Here is a 21,495-nt window from a genome sequence, read left to right on the forward strand (position 1 = left end):
TCTTTAACTTAAAAAAAAATAAACGCCTCTATACTTAATTTGTGGACACAAACTAAAAAGAATAGATATTCGGGATTTGAACCCCAGTTCTAGAATATCAACTTAACAAGAAATTAATTTCTTGGCCAAATATAGTATGTTATATATTTAGCCATGGATTTAAATACTATCATTCAAGAGATCAGAATTTTGCGGTGGCAAAAAATGTGGAACGCTTCACGATTTTGCGTGTCATCCTTGCGCAGGGGCCATGCTAATCTTCTCTGTATCGTTCCAATTTTAGTATATGTACTGCCGAAGCAAGTACAAGAAAGGGAGAAAAAATTATTCATTAAGAAGATCATAAATATTTGGTATATCCTTTTTTTTTAAAAGAATTTATTTTTAAGAGTGCAATATTTCTTTTTTGAAATGACTCCTGATCGGATCATGTTGCCATATTGAAATAAATAGCTTTTTTTATTGGTCTTTATTGACATGCATTTAATCATTTAAAATGATATGTTAATCATGTTTCAAAGAATACAAAAATTAATCAATATATAACTAATTAAAGCATATTCTTTATACACAAAAATTGAAAAGACTATATAAAAATAGATTAAATTTTCATGTAAACATTCTATCAGGATTATTTTTTGTGATATTTTACAGAATTTATAGGTGATATATTGAGTCAACTTTTTCATTATTCGAAGTAAGAAAGTTTTGGTTCCACCAGTTGTTGACCGAACGAGTCATTCAAAATTTTTTAATAATGTCTCCATAAGTTTTTGATTTAATTAAATTCTACTTTTTGTTTCTTTTCAATATGTTTACTTTCTTTTTACATAATTAAATCGACAAAATGCATAGAAATGTACAATTGTTAAAAAATTACAGAAAGTAATTTTTACAAAATAGATTATTCTCAAGTGTTGAAAAATCAACTAAAATGTTAATACAGGTATTATCAATTTTTTGAAAAATTTGGAAAGAGTCTCATTATAAAAAAAAATATAAATATAATTTAGTTTAAAAACTTATGGGGCCCCTGTAAAAATAAAAAAAAACTAAGGAAGGGGATTTGAAAAATGAAATTGACCTTAAAAAACAAGGTCATAAGAAAAACCCGTCATTTGATAAACATAAAACAGATTTATTTATATAGGTCCTTCATTTTTTGTAGAAAAATTAAAAGCAACAAATATTTAGAACCACTTATAACTTTATTTATTAATAGGTAAAAAAAAACCCCACATTTTTCAATACCTTTTTTGCTTTATGGTCACAACTTTAAAAAAAATTAAAAAATCAGGATTCGAACCCCAGTTCTAGAATATCAACTTAACAAGAAATTAATTTCTTGGCCAAATATAGTATGTTATATATTTAGCCATGGATTTAAATACTAGCATTCAAGAGATCAGAATTTTGCGGTGGCAAAAAATGTGGAACGCTTCACGATTTTGCGTGTCATCCTTGCGCAGGGGCCATGCTAATCTTCTCTGTATCGTTCCAATTTTAGTATATGTACTGCCGAAGCAAGTACAAGAAAGGGAGAAAAAATTATTCAATAAGAAGATCATAAATATTTGGTATATTCTTTTTTTTCAAAGAATTTATTTTTAAGAGTGCAATATTTCTTTTTTGAAATGACTCCTGATCGGATCATGTTGCCATATTGAAACAAATAGCTTTTTTTATTGGTCTTTATTGACATGCATTTAATCATTTAAAATGATATATTAATCATGTTTCAAAGAATACAAAAATTAATCAATATATAACTAATTAAAGCATATTCTTTATACACAAAAATTGAAAAGACTATATAAAAATAGATTAAATTTTCATTTAAACATTCAAAAGTTTAACAATTGGCAAAAATCTGTCAAGATTATTTTTTTGTAATATTTTACAGAATTTATAAGTGATGTATTGCGTCAACTTTTTCATTATTCGAAGTAAGAAAGATTTTTTTTCAACCAGTTGTTGACCGAATCAATCATTAAAAATTTTTAATAACGTGTCCATAAGTTTTTGATTTTATTAGATTCCACTTTTTGTTTTTTATCAACATGTTTACTGTAATTTCACATAATTAAATCAGTGATATGCATAGAAATGTACAATTTTTAAAAAGTTACAGAAACTAAGTTTTAAGAAATAGAATATTCTCAAGTATTCAAAAATCGAATAAAATACTAATACAGGTCTCATGAGATTCTGAAGAATTGGGGAAGAGTCTCCTTTATATAATAAAAATATATAATATAATCTAGTTTAAAAATTTATTGGGTCCCTGTTAAAAAATAAAATGGGCCCAGTTTTGCAATATGATGCCTTTTATTTCATAGATACCTCCAATATCTAATTGACTGTTAAATCTTTACTGGGATTCTAACTGTAGCCAAGTTAATAAAAAGTATTCAACTCCACACATTGCCATTGCTTCAAGTAGAATCGTTGGGTTAATCCATTTAGACTTATAATTATAGATATGAACATCTGTTAGGGAACACAACACAATTATTTATGCTTGAACAAGAAATGTGGATAATTTGCCCAAGTGATGAATTGAATTGAAACGACTGGAACTCTGAGAGATTCCATACAATACTTCGATCAAATATTGGAGGTATCCATGGAATAAATGACATTATCTTGCCTAAGTGGATCTGTTATATGCCTTCCCGAGAAGGAGTTGGATGCACGGATAACAATATTATCCCTTCCATTAATTATTGATATGATTGAGGGTGAGGTGTGAAGGAGTTTCCTCTTTCTATTTTATGTACCGTGTGTCTGTTCCTCCCTCTCTTCTACAGCTCCTTGAATAATTTTCTTTTCAATATCTGGTAGGGCTAGAATACTAAGGGGCTGTACTGCAGTTCGGGTTGGTATGTTTTTACGTTCGGTGCGTTATACATATATACAATCACATAGGATATTTTGATATTATGATTTTTTTGGCTTTTTAAAAGTTATTATCCTTTATTTGGTTTATATATAATATACTCATATATAAATAAACCGGAGCAATTGTGTTTATTATATTCAGTGATACCTACGAATCTGAGTCAAATGAAATACTTTTAGGAATAATTTATTTGTAAGAAATAAATTATTAAAAAAAAAAATATCAAAAAAATTATATATTAAAAAAACTACCATGATACCGTACCGAACCGCGTACCGTGGAGGGTGTTTTACGGTTCGTACGGAACATCATGTTTAGTGTAACGTCCCAGTCCTACTTTCTAGCAATTTATTTGGCTATTGTTAATTATTTCATTTTCTAACTTCTGAATACCAGTGGCGTCACTAACCCTTTTTTAGGGGGAAGGGGGCTTGAGCTTGAATTTCTGAAGCCCCCAATTTTTTTATTTTGGGCCTCAAAAGCCATTTAGAGCCAGTTTTCTTTCTCTTTTTCTATATCTCTCCCTGCTTCATCTTTTTTCTCTTCTTCCTCTGTATCTTTCTACATACCTTTTTTTATTCTTCTACATTCATTATTTGTTTCTATACACCTTTATTCAGCCCTGCAACATGGGAAACCTCTGCTGGCATATATATAAAATAAACCTATTTTATAAATAATTATATAACTGTGTTAAGAGCCATGATAAAAGCTAGTAACATATATTATAAATATATGTCCTTAACAATAATTTATTTTCTAAATATGCTCACAGACAAGTGTCCAATTGAGGGCTCTAAAAACAATTTCAAATTTATATCTTTTATAAATAAAAAAGTAATTAAAAATATCAAAAATAGATCTAATGGCATCTCCAGATAGTCAACACGTAAAAAAACTCCTAGTCAAGGCCCTGTCCTCTCCTAGAATTTGGAGGGCCTTTCCTGGCATATAGGTCTGGGCAGTGTCATTGTCTTGGGCCGGGGAATGATTAGATTAGGAAAACATGGTATGTCAGTGTGGAAAATTTATATTATTTATTTAATGACTCGATAAAAATTAAAATCTTGCTTTAATAAAAAGGTTATTTCACTTTCTAGACCAATTTAAAGAAAATGAGAAGGCCGTTGGATAAAATAAAATTGACCTTTTAAAAAAAGACATTTCTCTATATCCATGATAAGCATAATTTACTTTTATCGGATATTGATTAGTATATTTCTTACAAACAATTAGCGAGATATACTTTGTCCAAATCTTATATATTATGATTGTGATTTTGTTTCTAACGATTGTATCGATGGTACTAAGGGCGAAGAAGTATCAGGACAAATACATTAGGTATAAGAAAAAAAAACACTTCAATTCTCCACTTCACAGATATTTATTTCTATCTATAAAATAATATCAAAATCTCTATTTTTTTATCTGATTGCTAATGAAATATATTTTACTAATTCTGAGTACATTATATTTAGACTTATCATTGAAAATGTTGTGAAACAAACAATCATCTATATGCCCATCAACAAAATATTGCATTGAATGTCAATGAAGATGAAATTCAAGTTATGGTTGGTGATTATTTGTTAATATAATTTGATAAACTGTCGAACAGTTTTAAAGAAAGCCATAAAGTCACAGGGAGAGTTTGATATTTATACCAAGGGTGGGGGTAAGAGTTTCAAATTTTAATTACTGAAGTGAGAGCGGCAAATCGTTTAAATTGCATACTAGGCATATAATATATAACAAATCTTGAGGATCAGGAGGCCGGCTCCACTGCTCCCTTCCCAGAAAACTCTTCCTATGGCTTAGGTGTAACAGATTTAAAAACATTGTTCATCAAATTCATTTTTATGATAAATAATAAAAATATCAAAAATATTTTTTTGATTCAATTATTTAATTATAAATTTGGTTCAAGTCATTCCATATTGACCAGAAAACTGGACAATCTATAATTATTTTGTTAATTAATATTGATGTGTATTAAAAGTTAAACAAAAACTAAAATTATCATTTATGTTGGACTACTTGTTAACTTTCTGCATTAATGGGCTAAAAAAACACACTTTTCTGTACCTTGCTTATGGATGACAACTTCAAAAAAGAAAAAAAAATATAGCTGTTCGAGATTCAAACCCCAGTTCATGGACATCATCAAAATATGATAGAAACTATTGCCGAAAATGGTACGTTGCATATCAAAACCACGCCCAAAATGAAGATTAAAACACCCATTACTGTATGAAAGAGTACATTGAACATCTAATAGATGTACAAAACTACCTTGGATACCAAGTAGTATCTATATCAAGGGGTGTCCACGGGGGGGGGGGGCTAGAGAGCCGAAGCCCCCGCCTAAATTAAACAATTTCTTGCTAGAAAAATTTTATATTTGAAATTTAATTAAATTTTTTTCCAAAAAATCTAATTGTCTTTACATAGCTATGGATTTACATTTGTTGACATTTTTCTATGTTCTACAAAGACTCTAATTTACATAAAATGTTATTGTTAATTTCCGAAAATGAAAAACATATATAACCAAAAGAAGTGATCATCCATATTTTTTAGTCCAGAACAAGGTTTTGATGATTCAGTTGATATAACAAAGTTTGAGTAATTGTGACAAAACACAAAAAGAAACATTTTAAAAACAGAAGAAGGTCCAACCTTTCGACTCCACGAAAAGATAAGAAAAATATTTTGCGTTTAAATTACACAAATACAAAATTCTACCCCCTCTTTAACTTAAAAAAAAAAATAAACGCCTTTATACTTAATTTGTGGAAACAAACTAAAAAAAATGGATATTCGGGATTTGAACCCCAGTTCTAAAATATCAACTTAACAAGAAATTAATTTCTTGGCCAAATATAGTATGTTACACATTTAGCCATGGATTTAAATACTAGCATTCAAGAGATCAGAATTTTGCGGTGGCAAAAAATGTGGAACGCTTCACGATTTTGCGTGTCATCCTTGCGCAGGGGCCATGCTAATCTTCTCTGTATCGTTCCAATTTTAGTATATGTACTGCCGAAGCAAGTACAAGAAAGGGAGAAAAAATTATTGATTAAGAAGATCATAAATATTTGGTATATTCTTTTTTTTTAAAGAATTTATTTTTAAGAGTGCAATATTTCTTTTTGAAATGACTCCTGATCGGATCATGTTGCCATATTGAAACAAATAGCTTTTTTTATTGGTCTTTATTGACATGCATTTTATCATTTAAAATGATATGTTAATCATGTTTTAAAGAATACAAAAATTAATCAATATATAACTAATTAAAGCATATTCTTTATACACAAAAATTGAAAAGACTATATAAAAATAGATTAAATTTTCATGTAAACATTCTATCAGGATTATTTTTTGTGATAATCTACAGAATTTATAGGTGATATATTGAGTCAACTTTTTCATTATTCGAAGTAAGAAAGTTTTGGTTCCACCAGTTGTTGACCGAACGAGTCATTCAAAATTTTTTAATAATGTCTCCATAAGTTTTGATTTAATTAAATTCTACTTTTTGTTTTTTTTCAATATGTTTACTTTCTTTTTACATAATTAAATCGACAAAATGCATAGAAATGTACAATTGTTAAAAAATTACAGAAAGTAATTTTTACAAAATAGATTATTCTCAAGTGTTGAAAAATCAACTAAAATATTAATACAGGTATTATCAATTTTTTGAAAAATTTGGAAAGAGTCTCATATATATAAAAAAAATATAAATATAATTTAGTTTAAAAACAAATGGGGCCCCTGTAAAAATAAAAGAAAGTAAGGAAAGGGATTTGAAAAATGAAATTGACCTTAAAAAACTAGGTCATAAGAATAACCCGTCATTTGATAAACATAAAACAGATTTATTTATATAGGTCCTTCATTTTTTTGTAGAAAAATAAAAAACAACAAATATTTAGAACCACTTATAACTTTATTTATTAATAGGTAAAAAAAACCCCACATTTTTCAATACCTTTTTTGCTTTATGGTCACAACTTTAAAAAAAATTAAAAAATCAGGATTCGAACCCCAGTTCTAGAATATCAACTTAACAAGAAATTAATTTCTTGGCCAAATATAGTATGTTGTATATTTAGTCATGGATTTAAATACTAGCATTCAAGAGATCAGAATTTTGCGGTGGCAAAAAATGTGGAACGCTTCACGATTTTGCGTGTCATCCTTGCGCAGGGGCCATGCTAATCTTCTCTGTATCGTTCCAATTTTAGTATATGTACTGCCGAAGCAAGTACAAGAAAGGGAGTAAAAATTATTGAATAAGTAGATCATAAATATTTGGTATATTCTTTTTTTTCAAAGAATTTATTTTTAAGAGTGCAATATTTCTTTTTTGAAATGACTCCTGATCCGATCATGTTGCCATATTGAAACAAATAGCTTTTTTATTGGTCTTTATTGACATGCATTTAATCATTTAAAATGATATATTAATCCTGTTTCAAAGAATGCAAAAATTAATCAATATATAACTAATTAAAGCATATTCTTTATACACAAAAATTGAAAAGACTATATAAAAATAGATTAAATTTTCATTTAAACATTCAAAAGTTTAACAATTGGCAAAAATCTGTCAAGATTATTTTTTGTAATATTTTACAGAATTTATAAGTGATGTATTGCGTCAACTTTTTCATTATTCGAAGTAAGAAAGATTTTTTTTCAACCAGTTGTTGACCGAATCAATCATTAAAAATTTTTAATAACGTCTCCATAAGTTTTTGATTTTATTAGATTCCACTTTTTGAACATATACCATGTAACAATATGATATTCATGTTTCATAAGATACATAAAATAATAAATATATTATTCATTAAAAAATATTCTTTATAAAAACGAAAATTAAAATTACTATATAAAAATTACAACCTTCCGTGGGAGTGGTTATGGGACTATCCGGGATTTAGAAAAATGTTTGCTTCTTTGGTTTTTAATCAAGTACATATAAATCACTATAGTCAAATTTCTTGAATATTCTTATCAATTCTTATAATTGTAAAAGTAGTGTTTCAATTATTTCCTCAAAACACTTCAACTTGAAACTTAGCATGACTAAATTACGAAAAACATGTTTTTTTATGGAATTAAAAAAGGAGAACTCAAAACGAATTTGTAGGGGCGATAAATATATATATATTTTTTTTGGGTGGGGGAGCTTGGATTTTTTCTATAAGGTATGCATGACCTTCTTTTCCTAGATTAACCTTTTTTTTCCAAAAATAAGTACTTAATTTACGTCACTGACCTTTTTTTAAAAATAAAGTAATATCAAAAGCCACCCTGCAGGCGACCCCGATTTGTGAAATGTTTTAATACTATATTTTTTCATTCAATATGTCCTCTTTCACATGCAATATCAACCTTGACACTCCGGCAAACAGATTGGAAGCTATTGACTATGAATGCCGATTCCACGGCGTACCACTGTGTCATGAAGGCATTTTGAAACAAATCTAAATTTGGATAGAGGCGTAGCAGACATTCTTCTCCAAGACACCCACACTGCAAAGTCCAGGAGGTTTAGATCATAGTTGGGGGAGGACCACTTAGAGGCAGGCAAGAAGCCAGTCATATCATTACTGCAGAAGTATTGGCTGTATGGCGCTGTAATTGACTTTTTGATATTGTAGAGTGTTCGTATGGTAAAGATATCTGCAGCTTTCTCCGGATTTCACCGGTGCAGAGGAAATTGCATACCCACTGCCATTTTTGATGTTGCTCCGGTATTTTTACACTTTGGGACAAATGGATGACAACAAAACTTGTTTATTTTTGTATGAGCTTTCGGTTGTTTGCGAAATAAAAACTTATAATTAAAAACAACCGGGATAAAAGGGTAATGTTTTTGGTCCCCACTCTGTAAGTTCATATTATGTATCACATTATATGGTTGTAATATATATTTATAGTTATTTTACTCTGAAATAGTAATTTTAATAGATTCAAAAGAAATATTATGACCAATTAATGCTTTATAATCAATGTGATGTTATAATATTCAAGTAGGACTTTACAAGACGGACAATTTGTTACTAGTACCCAACATATTTAGGTATAAATAGCTATGTATCAGTCTTTTATTGATCTGAAAATCAGCCACCGACACCGGGGCGAAGGAAATGGCACACTCACTGCCTTTTTTGTTGTTGCTCCGACATTTTTTCAATTAGAGACATGGGATAGAAACAAAAGTTGTTAATTTTGGTTTTAACTGTTGTTTGGTTGCTTAATAAAACATCGTAATTAAAAATAACAGGGATACAATCATAATTAAATACTACTGCAAGTTTTGGGTCTTACTCTTGTATACATACATACAATAACTATAGTTGGTTAGAAAGCCTTATTCATCAATTCCTCATATTATGGCATTCAAACATGTAGGTATGTCTGTTCTCTATACAGTTTTCCCTCATTTCAAACTTTCTTTCAATATCAATTTCACTATAATACTAAGGTGTTGTTGTTATATACATATGTATGGTAAAGAAATTGTGAAAACACATCGAAAAACAATATAACAACTTTGAACGAAAAAAACACGGAGAGAATATAAAAGTTCTTTTTTTTTTTTTTTCACTCTCTCTCTCTTTCTTCCTTCATATTAGTTTATATGTCAGTTTTTTTTCTTTTACATATAGCTATGAGGGTTTATTATTAGAATCTAGCCTGGAGGTGCTATACAAATTCAATTTGTATAGGAAGTATAGATGGGGATTAAATACTACATTCATAGAGGAACATACTCAAAAACCTTTGTGGTTAAACATATATTAGGAGAAAAAGGTCTTACAAACAAACTCAGGTTTTTTTTATTATGTACTTTTTAAGTACATAAATTGTTTTACTAAATAGGTGCAAATCGGGTCAAATCCATGTTTTTGGGATATTAATTGCCAGGAGGCAAAAGTAGATTGATCAACAGTAAATTAAAAACTACATGAAAAATCTTGTTGTATTGTATAATTCTGATATCGGGTGCGACATTGAAATCTGAAAAATCAATAGTTTGAACTTTAACAAATATATTTCTTTAGACATTACAAAATTTATAAAAATATTAAGGGACCAAACGCACAATTGTCTCCTCTAATCTTAGACGTAGTCCTTTCTAGCGTCCACGATGGCCCCAAGACGCCTCCTGAAGACTAAAGATTTTTCTTATGTATTCTTTGGATATATCGTCCCAGTGTTTATATACAGACATGATATTTTAGTGTCTAAGGGTTGGTGTCCGGCGAATTAATGTTATTGCTAAACAATCTTTGAGCAAATGTGGACAGTCTTATTGCAGGCTACATTATCATCCAGAAAGTTAGCCCTAACCCACGAGAAGAAGTGAGCCTTTAGATTTTGTTTCCTATATCGGATAGTACGTGGATCTACGCGCGAGTGTCACGTTCAGACGTCATTTTTTTTATAACTTAAAATCGGATAAACAAATGAAATTTCTACATAGTGTTATGAAATGTTCAATGTACTTAAGTTCATTTATGCAGTTCCTGAAAAAACTCTCCAGAATTTATAAATTTGTCAAGTCCCAAGTGTTAATATTTTAGTGTCGCATCTGGTATTATCAAAATATGGAAGTTGAAACTATATACCCCCAAAATGTATGCAAAGTTTCGAAGAAAACTTTTCACCATAAATAGCATCTTGCAACAAAACTCAGCTCTTGGAACGCCCGTGGGCTAAAATCCACATTTGATATTGTTATTTAAGACAAAAAACAAGAAAATGATGTTGAAAATTTTCAACTGCGTTAGGTTTGGCCTTCAATATACTTTTTCTAAGTCACGTTTTTAGAGTATAATTTCGATTCAGACCCATATTTTAAAATGAAATAACAATATAGATAAATATTAAAGATAATCCTAATTGATAAACAACATTTTGATTTTTGAATAATAAAATAATTATTAAGTTACCTTGAATAAAGGTCCTCCTAATTATGTCTAGAGTCATACAAAAATCAAGTATAATGAACATTTGGAGAAATATTAATACATATTTTTTTCAATGCAATATTAAATCTAAAGGATAAGTCTTATAGCACGAATAAAAAGAATAACCATTTAAAAAAAAATCAAAATGACAAAGCATATTTTTGAATGAATTATGTTTAAAAAAAAATTAAAACATAATAATTTTTTTATTATTAAATATTATTCATGCTTTACGACAACCGCTGTCTTTTACAGAAAGTGCTGCATGTCCTGAAATTGATGTTGTTTTTTTAAAAAGATTCAAAAAATGGCAGAAACAAGGGATTTAAAAGAAAACAAATATTTATTTACTTACAAATATGCCGACTTTTAAGCTTTATATATTTTTAATTCGTTTTGGCATTCTCTCATAAAGATTTTTCAAAGTCTTGGGTGAATTTTTTTCTCAAATTTTTTTTTCAAACAATTTTTAATGTTATTTTCTGACGTAAATTACATATTTTCATTGAGTTCCTCTAGAATAAAGCTCAATTATTTTCTGTTAGAGGATTTGGTGCATGAAATAGCTCAAATGAACACTCATCACTAAAGAGGACACTTTTTCAGTCATCCACGGTCCAGTGTTTACGTTCACGATATAATTGAAGTCGAGCTTCCCTTTAATCCTCCAAAAGTTTGTGATGCAGACGAGGTTTGTACAGAAAAACAAAATCAAATTTTGTCTCAAGTATGTGTAGAAAGATGATTTAGATATTGGACGACTCTTTGCAGTCAATTTTGCAGGTAGGTTGCCTTTAGCTGGTCGAATATTTTGCAGTCACCTCTTTGGGAACTTTAATAATTTTTCAACTCCCTCAACCATTTTGATTAACTAGACTTTGGCTTCCCATAACTTTTCTCCACCAATTTTTAGTCGTATCTTTAATTGCTAATTGCAACGTATCTGCCCCTTGTCTCTAAAGAATTTTCCTTTAACAAGTTTGATATTCAATTTTAACTGATGATAACAGTTACTTTCTTAATCTTTTTATTGTTGTATCTAATGAAATTGCCAGAAATTATTGCATAAGAAATTGTTTAATAATGTAATCGCCATAGCTCATGGACAACACGCTCGGGAGTTACTCTCTCGAACTTGATGTGTGTACGTTCGCGACCCGATGATTCCTAGAGAAAGAAATATACTTTGTGTATATGGATTTCCCAAAAAGATTCCTCGGTTAGATGGAATAATTGTAATACTTAATGTTTACTTATACTTAATCAGGGCAACTCCATCTAACCAATTAAAGGAACATTAAAAAAAAAATGTTTAACATTGTCTAATATCTGCATCAGAATAAAATTATTATTTATCCGATGAAAAATGATATGTTCATGTATTCGAAAGGGCTTTTTTACATACCAGCATCAAATAACATGTTTCTTGTTCCTATGGAAATAATTTTTATTTGTATAGAGTTCCTAATGACCATATATCGATTTTTTTTTAAAGTGAATATTTTTTTTTGTTTAGCAGTTTCAATATTTACAAACAAAATATTTTATGATAAACCCATGATGTTAGAAAACCCACTTAAGGGCTTAAAAAAATAATTGTACGGAGAAAAGAGAACGTCAACATTATGACCAAAAACATATTTTTAAGCTTATGATGCTTAGAAGTCAAAATGATATATTTGACAGTATTTTGAGAGTTTTATCACTTGTTTATAATTTTAGAAAGGGATGAGTTGAATTGAAGGAAACTTTTTTTTGTATCACTCTAGAGATATAGCGGTCCGAAATTTTTGACGTTCCATCTTAAATTTGAAGGAAATTGATTCCTTGATCGTTACTGATGAGATGTTAAATTATCAGGGAAAAATGGAAAAAAAAAATCGAAAATTTTCAATTTTTGTTTAACGATAAGCAAATAATTTCGAGGCCTTGTTTATTTTTTTAAAATGTCAATGGTGAGTCCCTTTTTTTTATTGTTGTGGCGACTTTTATTTGTTTTAGGAACTTTAACTTAACTCAAATGATGTTTAAAATGATGTTACTCAAAATATTAAATTTCATAATCGTAGATTGAAAATAAATAAATTTAGAAATATACATAAAACCAGTATTTCAATATTCTTTATTTCATTAGTATCAATATCCCTGATACCAGTTTTCTTGAAGAAAAAAATGCATATTCTTATTAATCTGGGAAAACTAAACGAACAAGTATATCAATGAAAAACTAATCTATTTTGATTTGTTGCCCTACTCAGCAACATGTCTTAAATTAGTCTCTAAAATTTTGTAGGAAATTTCTACGAGCTATTTTTAATGTACTTCTCTGCATAAATTCATCTTATATGTATACCTAAAATTACGCTCCTATAAATAATGTACCTTAGTTTATATTTTATAATTTTTTCTGGTTAATTCTGATATATGTGACACGTCAACATAAAAACAGGCTGAAAATATTTTCAAGAAAATCCATCAGCAAGCTAAAATAATCAATTAAGCTTTGTTCTTTAAATTATATGAATATATTTTTTTTTTTATTCCTTTGGGAGAAGTCATGGGTTTTTAATTACTTAATTACGTGTAACAAAAATTATGTATACACTGATAAACCTAGATATCTTTCATAAAAAAAGCGTGACTTCTAAAGCCATCAATTTTATATAAGAAGCATCATAAAAAGTTGAAAACGTTCCTTATAGTAATTTTATAGCGACAAATAATATTTGCTATTCTGAGGGTCCATAATAAACTATAAAAATGAATTTTTTATGGAGTCCAATGACTAGCAAAAGAAATATTCATTTTTTGTAATTTTTTTTATCCATTCAAGCCTGTTTTTATGTTGACATGTCACATATGTAGATAACCCTTCTGTTTGTTTTGGTTTTAAATCACTCTAGAGCAAAGTTCCATATCCTTTGAGAGTCTCCAATATCAGCTACCCCCTCGTAAAAGGCATTTGGTAGTGAAAACTGCATTTAGTAAAGCAAATACAAAATATTTACTTTTCTTAAAACAATGTCTTATTTTTGAAGCCTACGTACATAGATTCTACTATTCATAATATCATTATTACAAACTATGGTCTCAAGATGTTTATATATATATAATATCCCAAGCCAAAAATAGGCCGTACTAATAACAATAAGGAGAAAAGAGAAGAAATTATTATTAAGTTATTTTCAAAACCATCTATTAAGTAGTGAGTAGCAGTGGGGTTTTGTTTTTGGTTTTTCTTTCTTTAAAATTATTATTGTTTTTATTATTTTCATTTTTCAAAAAAAAAAAAATCTATTTGAGCCTGCCAAAAAAAAAGTATCTACTCTAATCAAGGTAAATATACATACATATGTACATACATTAGACTGTCCGTGTTTGGGGTAACATTTTGTTCTCTCTACACTTAGACCTTTTCTGTTGGGCAATAAAAAAGATGTATTTCGGTTAAGTTAAATGCCTCTCAGGGCATTTTTGGCATAATACAAGCAAGTGTTGTGTCTGTTCTTATTTATTTGACCGAACCCAGTCTTAAGACCGGTCTTATTAGTCTTTGGGACCGGCTCTTAAGACTATCAGTAATTACAACTATCAGTAGCAGAACTGTTTTAAAAGAAGAGATAAAGTTGATTGACGTCATCAATGACTGAACTGGATCCGGTTGAGATGAACTGTCTGGGACTCCTCTTTTTAAGTCCTAAATAAAGCTTGACACAATTCTAGTACAAGTTATCTAAATTAGAAGAAAAAAGTTAGAAAATTGGCATTTTTAAACCTCTTTTACTTTTTACAAATAGGATGGTATTAATAAAAAAATTACTTTTTATATTCTTTAGTATTAAGTTTATCAGTCAAAACTATTGCGTACCTTTTTTGTAATACTTTCAATACATGTTCAATGGCTTGGAGTTTCCCTGTTTATCAAACATAACGTTTTAATTTATTACATTAATTACTATTACTTCAACTAGCATTACATTTCGTTGTGTTATGTTATGCCAGGCCATTTTTAATTGAAAAATGGAGATGATTAGGTCAAAATGGGATATTTTGAATAAAACCAAAGAACATGTTCTTCTTTTTTGTTCAACAACTTGATCAATTAAATTGGGGTTAAATTTTGCAATGTTATGTATGTTTGATCAAATAGGGATACCTTAAATTATTGAGCTCATCCTTGACTGTTTAAAATTATTCAAAATAAGCCTCATGATATTTTTAACTGATAAACCAAATACAAAAAAAATAAAAAGTATAACTTTTGACAAATAGTATCATATTTGGGAAAGGTATAATATACCTAAAACTGGCCTGTATTACGCTATAAAATGGCATGAGAGATATTTCAAACTTTTTGAGCATTGTACCTCAGTGAACAACAAACTCGGGAGAAGTTATTATCCTGTAATCAATGTGCGTGAGTTCGAAACCTGGTCGCTCCTAGAGAAATAGTATAATATGTATATTGACTTCAAATTCTAAAGTCAATGGATTAGTTATAGTAATAAAATGTCTACTGATACCTAATTGGTGTAATTCCATCTGACCAATGGGAAATGAAGAAAAAATTTTATTTTTATTTTTTTAAATTAAAATGGTCCTGAGACATTTTATTTTGTTACAGTAATTTTTTGATTATCTTCACCAGAAAAAGTATTTTTGCGAGGGTGGAAAAATATTAGCCGAAAACGAAGCAGTCTAATGTACATACTTATAAAAGAGAGTTAAACGTGCGTTTCCTTCAAAACGAATATAAGAGATACATAGAGATGAAAAAACATTTGCATTTTTTTTCTTGAGGTTAACGATCCATAATTAACACTTTGCTTTTTTTTACTCTTCAGAATAAAAAAATATAATATGTGTAGGTATTTATAACTAGCTTATGATGAAGACATAGAAAAACACATCGCATGTCTTTGGGCGCTTAACAGTTCTTCGAGAGTAGATTTGTATGTAAATCGTCAACACAAAAGAATACTTGGCTGATTTTTTTTAAAAAGTGAGTCTGGATTACTTTGTGTATTATGAAGCCTTCATTACTTCCTTGGAGTTTTATACACCCCAGAGAGACTGAAAAGTAATTTTAATATCATGTGTGTTTCATATTTTTGCTTTATCATCTATGTAAATTCTTAACATACAATATGCTTCTTGTATCCACCCTTGGGGGAATGATTCTTAATTAGTTTCTGAGTTGTTAACTAATTCTTGAGTTAATTACGGAAGTTTCAAAGATTATTTTGAAATTTGTCAAACGATGTATGTGAACAATGATGCATATAATGCGTCCTGCCGGAGTGTTAAATAAAAATAAACGAAACCCATAATTAATTTGTTAATACTAAACAATTTGAAGAATATTTGGTAGAAAAGCAGCTTAGCTGTCATTAAGTTTTATTTGATCAGCTGTACATAAATCCCACTTCGCATATAGCAGATAATTAAAGATGAAGATAGGTCGTATCTACATTTTTGACAAATTTGGATCGGTTCGGATCTTTATACATAAATATTGGGTACTCAAAATTTCGGATCCAAATCGCTAACCAAATTTAGAACAGGAACGTCTACAGGATTAAATATATATGAACTTTTTTTTTATGGATTGGCTTTTTGGAAAAAAAATAGGAAAAAAAAATATTTTGTAAAAAATTTCAGTTATTCTCAAAAAAAAAAAAAAAAAAAAAATCTACAGCTGTTCGAAAAAATTAAATTTCAATTTTTTATCAAAAAATTTGAAATATTAAATTTTCTAGTAAATAGCAAAAATTTGAAATATTAAATTTTATAGTAAATAGCAAAAATTTGAAATATTAAATTTTATAGTAAATAGCAAAAATTTGAAATATTAAATTTTATAGTAAATAGCAAAAATTTGAAATATTAAATTTTATAGTAAATAGCAAAAATTCCTCAATTTGGAGTTGGGACTACAGACCCTCCAACTCACCCCGTGCAAACGCCTCTTTAGTAATATATTTGTCTTGTAATTTTATGAGTATTTTACCCGAATTTTGGACCTTACTGCAATAGGAATCGGGTTACGGCTATATTTTTACCGATTCCGAAACAATGAATAACCAAATTATTATTAAAACTTCATAATTATTTATTATTATAACTATTGTTATAACATTGCTGGACATGTCGTTAACTATACGGTATTTCGCAATCTCTCATCTAAAAAGAAACAGAAAACTACCCTAAATCAGTTAGTAATCAGCCAATTCTTCCAACTATGGAGTTAATATTTAATAACAGTTGATAATTATTCACAGCAGAATAAGAACTAATCCTAATCTAACTAATAAATATTAAGAACACTTGATTTAAGTAAAAGAGGAAAAAACATCGACAGCTCACAACAAAATACAGTGTAAATTTTGTTAACACAAAAAATATGTTTAGTACATTTTCTCTTAATCAATTGTTTGAACGTTGATTGATTGATTTAGAATTAGCTCCTTTTAAGCTATACAAACTCTCAACAACGATCACACAATAATTCATTCCTGAGTTGTCAAGAATTGTCTAACTATCGACTGATTTTGACCCTTCTTTCTGTTTCTTTTCGGAGGAAAGGTTGAGTGATACAATAAGGGTAACGACGTATACAATGCAAATGTTTTTATGAGTAGATGTCGCTCCAAGGACAAAAAAATATAAATAGAGATGTTACGCTTAATATAGATCATATATTTTTTCTTTAAACTTGGATTAAGCAAGGTTGATAGAATTACAAGGTTAAACCATCATGTAATCAGGCTTCCTTGAATTTTTAATCTGATGTATTGTACCTACTGCTTGGCAAGATAGGCAAATTTTGAAAAAACACGCAACCTGCGATATTTTTTCTTTTTTTGTTACATTCTTTGCAGATTACCCGCTCATCCTCAATGAATCCTGTGAAAAAGACCCAACACATAATATGATATTTCATGTACATCTGCTTTGGTGAGAGGATAGGATCCCTAACACTCTTTATGAAGTCCTTTACTCTTGCTGTTTTCCTTGGTGGCTTCTTAAATTTGTCGGTGTGGTCTTGCCAATAGCCAATGTGGATACTTAAAAGGGTTCCTCGTCTTTTTTCGATTTTTGGATTGAATGTGTATTTCTGGAATGGATTTTTCGACATCACCAATATAGGATGAGCCCCTCTTACATTTAGCACTTCTTCCACTGTGACTAACGTTCGCACTAGTTATTACTCTATACTTAGATGTTCTGTCTTCAAAAATTAAATAGTATTGATAACAAGTAAAATAAAAACCCTTTTCAGATTATAACTAGAAAAGGCCACTCCTGCTTTCTATGACATATTTTATACACCTCTGTATAAAAATAAGGGCGTAGGAGATGTCAAATATTTTTGATTTTTTTTCAAAAGTGCATTTGGTTTAAATTTGTGTTAACAGAAAATGTTTATTTTTGCTTTAACTAACGTTTGGTTCCGTAATGAAACATCATAATTAAAAATAGCATATATAAAATAGTAATTAAATGCTACTGCAAGTTTAGGGTCCCAACTCTGTACATGAATTATTTTGATACATTCTTTGGAGACGGAGCAAATTGCAAACAGATTAATAAAAATTATCGATCAGTTATAAATCAAATAGATGCCATTTGAAAGGCCATATTGAAACTGAACAAGGTCTTACATTTCCCAATACATCCCATAAATTCAAATATGAAGCCCATAATTGACCGTAAAAGTCAATGAAATAATGGGATATTTATATTTACGAAGTAAAACATGATAGAATTAGTAATAGTTCATTTTCCTGATAATGGTCTGGGATGGATTTTGTGTTGACCGGACACACATGTTCTAAACGAGGTATATAGGCTGGAATACAACATATATGTACAGTATAAATATATACCTTTTTTTAACAGTCCCAAAGGGTTAATCATGACCCAAAAAGGTTTTAATGACAAGAGCTTCTCTTCCTCACGCTTTTCAATGCATATTTTTATTATTGAGCATCAAACAAGATATTATGCATTGAGTAAATAAATAAATAATGATTATATATAACCCCTGAAGTTACAAAAAAACACATTGAAATGGATGATGATAAATGTATTTTAATTGAATAATAATATACTCGAAACATTCTACGGTGATTAACGTATAATTTATTGCATTTAATTATAATCAAATTGCCTTCTGTTTTCATTTATTTATTTTTATTATTTACTGGAGCTTTGCATCTGCTTTAAGATGGTTTTTTTTTAAGACAATGGGTAATTAGAAAAGCCTTTGTTACAATATACATACATTAGTATAAGTGTATATCATATAAGTTACAACGCCCTGATTGAAGAGAGGGAGTAACATATTAGGTGTAGTAAAAATATAGGATAGAGGAACTGTTGATTAGAGAAATTTTCTAGGGTTAATTTTTGACGAAAAATAATATGAAATAATGATGATGAATATAGTAGTTCGTTCACTGTTATGTTAAAAGAAAGAAAGAGAAAAGTGAAATGATGGTGACCCTTACCATTACAAAAGCATGCTGGAAAGGAGTGTAACTTATCTGTCATGGCGTGTTTTTAGATTAGCCTAAGTAGCTATAAAACGAAGGGAATAAATGCAAATCTCAGTCCGTATCTAACAACTATAAAGGAATCATTCTGATGATGATCCTCAGTTCTACTCTGAATTCAACAGTGACTCTCATTTATAACTCCCTATAAATCTTCAATGTTTAGTGATGAAGATCAAGTGTATTTTATAGTTCCCTAATTTTTTTTAAGTTGCCAAAATGAAAAGTGAGTTTTCTTGTCATAAGCTGTTGCCATTATTATTTAACCTCTGAGTATTGAACTTCCTTATTTACTACATTCAATTATAATCAAAACCTAATTGAACGTTCGTGTGTGCTCATAAAAGACGGAGATAAAACTTGAGGATTTGTTGCAGAGTAAGTCCTTGTTGGACTCGGGGTAGAATCGAGGATCGACATCAGAGTAATTCTTGAGTATGTCCTTTATGTTTTCCCACCCCTTAGCTATAACTGCTTGCATCTGATCTAATAAAACGTCGTGAAAGCTCAGCTACTCTCCCGCAAAATATTCTTCCATTTGTCATTGTACCATGTTAATTTTTGGTTTCCTTCTTTTTTAACATGCCCAAAATGCTCCCGATTAGCATCACTATCTGTGTTACTCTCTTTTATTCATGAGCACATGCACGTGTTGTTATTTTATACTTAGATGCTCCTTCTTCAAAAATAAAAGAATAAGTGGAAAATAAAAGAACACCATTTTGATTAAAAACTACAAATTTTTTACTTACAAGTAAAATAATATATATTTTTTTAAACTTTAAGGGTGAACATTTATATTAATCAAGCAAAGTCCGTCTGTATGTATCTATATTTGTTTGTATGCTATATGTAAGTAATTTTTGAGTGTAGGTACTTGATCCATATAAAATAAAAACGTGTAAGCGAAGGCTCTAGTTTACCCGCTACAAAAGGTGTAGAATAACTGATAAATTTCGACTATGACATAACATAAGTTCAAAAGGTCATTGGTAAACATATACCTTTATAAAAAATCAGGCCTGAGAAAATTCATAAATCCCAGTTTTTATGAAATTATTTAGTTCTAATATCAAGGATATCACAGACCTCTATTTTAGGTATATGTATACATTCGACTATTTGAATCTAATAAATGCTTTTTTTATTTATAAAAATATGACAAATTGTCAAGAAATTGCCTTATGAACTTATGTTATGTCGTTGTAGTAATTTCTCATTTCTTTGACCCATTTGTAGCGAGAGCACTTGAGTCCTCACCAACAGGTTTCTAGTATTATAATCTTGATCTAAGAAATAACAATAAAATCGAGTGTGTGGTCATACAAATAAACAAAACAAAAGAAAGCTGTATACATATGTACAGAATTGTATAAGAACGTAATGTCAAAATGAATGAAATCTTGTTGGCGTTTATATCAACCAATATTTTAAAATATGAATTGTGGAGTAATTTTTAACAACAAGCATGCTTTGCTAAAGCTGAAGGGAGTACTTTGATCTCTATAATAAAGTACTCACGTCCTTTAAAAAAATATCAAGTGGCTATTATTATTCTTGAGGGGAGAACATCTAAATATTGAGTAACTACGTGTGAATGTGCCCATGAAAACAGTGAGTAACACTCAGAATTTTTTAGGGAGTTATCATTTATATTGTAAAAGCAAAGCTTGGTGTAGTGTATTTAGGTTCCTTGATCCAATGGATCTCCTTCCCCCTTCTTCTTCCATTTTATCGTTGTTATTTAATACATCTATGTGAATGTTTTATAAGTACTGTCCGTGTAACTTTTACTATAAATACACAGACGTAAGTGTCAATGTCAGGGCAGTGCGACATCTTTATTCTTTTATAATATACTTCTACTAGATATATACCCGTATTATAAATTTTATTTCAAATTGTTTTATTAATACATACCAAGACAAACTCGCTAATCCTCTTCCTAAATCCGTTTTTTAATTTGTATTCAATGCATACGTTCTACTTCTCTCCGTTTATACAGTAATATGTATTTTTGGATATTTAATTGTTTTGG

The 21,495-nt window shown here is 29.2% G+C and overlaps 4 non-coding genes across 4 annotated transcripts; all 4 read right to left on the reverse strand.

Moving 5' to 3' along the window:
• Positions 1-200: 200 nt before the first annotated feature.
• Positions 201-307, reverse strand: LOC121123813 (U6 spliceosomal RNA). Its single transcript, XR_005866134.1, has one exon. It is a non-coding gene; the product is annotated as a U6 spliceosomal RNA (small nuclear RNA).
• A 1,117-nt stretch (positions 308-1,424) lies between these two features.
• Positions 1,425-1,531, reverse strand: LOC121123814 (U6 spliceosomal RNA). The gene has a single exon (XR_005866135.1). It is a non-coding gene; the product is annotated as a U6 spliceosomal RNA (small nuclear RNA).
• Positions 1,532-5,853: 4,322 nt separating this feature from the next.
• LOC121123815 (U6 spliceosomal RNA) lies at positions 5,854-5,960 on the reverse strand. Its single transcript, XR_005866136.1, has one exon. It is a non-coding gene; the product is annotated as a U6 spliceosomal RNA (small nuclear RNA).
• A 1,115-nt stretch (positions 5,961-7,075) lies between these two features.
• LOC121123816 (U6 spliceosomal RNA) lies at positions 7,076-7,182 on the reverse strand. Its single transcript, XR_005866137.1, has one exon. It is a non-coding gene; the product is annotated as a U6 spliceosomal RNA (small nuclear RNA).
• Positions 7,183-21,495: the final 14,313 nt, after the last annotated feature.

The sequence above is a fragment of the Lepeophtheirus salmonis genome, chromosome 8, assembly GCF_016086655.4.
Source record: "Lepeophtheirus salmonis chromosome 8, UVic_Lsal_1.4, whole genome shotgun sequence".
NCBI classification, from domain to species: Eukaryota; Metazoa; Arthropoda; class Copepoda; order Siphonostomatoida; family Caligidae; genus Lepeophtheirus; species Lepeophtheirus salmonis.